Source organism: Schistocerca gregaria, unplaced genomic scaffold, assembly GCF_023897955.1.
Source record: "Schistocerca gregaria isolate iqSchGreg1 unplaced genomic scaffold, iqSchGreg1.2 ptg001702l, whole genome shotgun sequence".
Classification (NCBI taxonomy): Eukaryota; Metazoa; Arthropoda; class Insecta; order Orthoptera; family Acrididae; genus Schistocerca; species Schistocerca gregaria.
The window spans coordinates 22,501-25,000 of NW_026062959.1; positions in this window are offsets into that span (position 1 = coordinate 22,501).

A 2,500-nucleotide genomic window follows, 5' to 3' on the forward strand; every position below is an offset into this window, starting at 1 on the left:
AACCTAACCCACGTTGTCCCTTAACCTAACCCACGTTGTCCCTTAACCTAACCCACGTTGTCCCTTAACCTAACCCACGTTGTCCCTTAACCTAACCCACGTTGTCCCTTAACCTAACCCACGTTGTCCCTTAACCTAACCCACGTTGTCCCTTAACCTAACCCACGTTGTCCCTTAACCTAACCCACGTTGTCCCTTAACCTAACCCACGTTGTCCCTTAACCTAACCCACGTTGTCCCTTAACCTAACCCACGTTGTCCCTTAACCTAACCCACGTTGTCCCTTAACCTAACCCACGTTGTCCCTTAACCTAACCCACGTTGTCCCTTAACCTAACCCACGTTGTCCCTTAACGTAACCCACGTTGTCCCTTAACGTAACCCACGTTGTCCCTTAACGTAACCCACGTTGTCCCTTAACGTAACCCACGTTGTCCCTTAACGTAACCCACGTTGTCCCTTAACCTAACCCACGTTGTCCCTTAACCTAACCCACGTTGTCCCTTAACCTAACCCACGTTGTCCCTTAACCTAACCCACGTTGTCCCTTAACCTAACCCACGTTGTCCCTTAACCTAACCCACGTTGTCCCTTAACCTAACCCACGTTGTCCCTTAACCTAACCCACGTTGTCCCTTAACCTAACCCACGTTGTCCCTTAACCTAACCCACGTTGTCCCTTAACCTAACCCACGTTGTCCCTTAACCTAACCCACGTTGTCCCTTAACCTAACCCACGTTGTCCCTTAACCTAACCCACGTTGTCCCTTAACCTAACCCACGTTGTCCCTTAACCTAACCCACGTTGTCCCTTAACCTAACCCACGTTGTCCCTTTGCCTAACATAGTTCACTGCTCGGAATCTCTGGTGTCGTTGTTATCCTCATGTAGATGTCTTGCGAGTGTTGCTTACTTTCCACATATTCCCGCTATCCACTGTCAATTGTACTGCAATAGGACTATATCGCCCCCCCCCCCCCTCTGCCCCTCTCTTTGTGTCTCCGTCCTCTCAAGCTGGTCGGTCTGGCGTTTGAGTGTTAAATGAGCCTCGCAGCTGTTCAGTTGCGTTCAGATGTCGACGCCCTCAGTGTACGTCGTGGTATGGTCTGTGTCCATTGTCCGCTGATGTCGTACGCGTAACCCACACGCTGTACCGATCATCGGTAGTTACGTACAGAGTGAAGTAGTGTGATACGTGTGACCGTACGCTGGCTGTGCCCAACGGTGTCGAATCTCAATTTCCATATGTTGTGCTCGATGCTACTTGTCTCGTCTCCCAATAACAGCTAGGTTGCACTGTGGTACGCCGTAGAGGCGTGTGGGAGGAACGTACGAACGCATTGTATGTCACCCTGGGTCGCTGGGGGTGGTGGTGCGGTGAGTCAGGTCAGGTCAGCGTGAGCCGTGTGATGTAGTGACGCGTGTATTCCGACTTTGTCGTATTGCCTCACACAAAGTGCTACCCTGGTGGACCGCGTTCCATATCTGGGACATGCCGCAGATGCCGGTTGACAGTGGATCGCGGAAGGGACATCGCATACGTGCGCGGGCCACCTTCCACGTGTTCTCTTCTGCACATGTCGCAGTGTGTATGTGGTCTGATGTAGCGTGTCGTGACACATGACATCCTGGCATGCAAGAATTGTTGAATTCGCAAATGTAGGTGGACATCTACGTTTACTGCCCAAGATACGCAAATGAACTGGAAATCCGTTGTTGAGCGGTTGTTCACGCTGGAGGTGAATCTGTGATGGCGACGATCGGTACAGCTATTAACCGGTTGTTTCAGCGGTACCCGCCACATCCACACACGTGACTAGGCCCATGTGGGTATGAAGCGATACGCGGCGGTGGCTTGGTGGGACTGTTCCCGGCCGGTGAAGGGGGGCCGCCCGGCGTGTTGGCCGCGCGCTGCGTGGGCGCACGCGCAACAGGCGGCTGGTGGGGGGCGCCGAGTGGCAGGAGCGCCAGCCGACGGGCTCGGCAGGCGGCGCAGCTACGCTGCGGCGCACCCTGCACGCGGCGCCTGGCGGCCAAAGTTGGTTCAGCCGAGCCCGGTGCGAAGCGCGGTGGACATCTGCAGTGTGCTGGTCTGATTGAGGACTGTGTGCGTTGAGGATGCGCCGCCGCCTGGCACTCGGCGCCGCGACGCCGTCTGCTGCTCGGTCGCCCCAGCGGTTCTCGCAGGTGGTTTGTATCGCAGTTGTGCGGACGTGTTGGCGCGTGCGCTGTGCTGGGAGAGTTCGCTTCTGCACCCAAGTGGGGCTTTGCCCTTGTGTGGCGCTGGCGTTGGAGCTGCCGGTCACCATAGGTGGCGCGTGTTGTCTCCCGCCGGCAATGCCACGACAGCACGCTCCCGGGCCTCTGTCGGCAGCGGCAAGCTCAGTTGGGAGCAAGGGTGTTCGCACTAAAACCGTCTACTCGCCTAACTCCGGGCGATTGCGCCTCTCTCGAAACCGACCAAGTACCTAGGACGGCGCTGCGCGCCGCCGGGACCTGA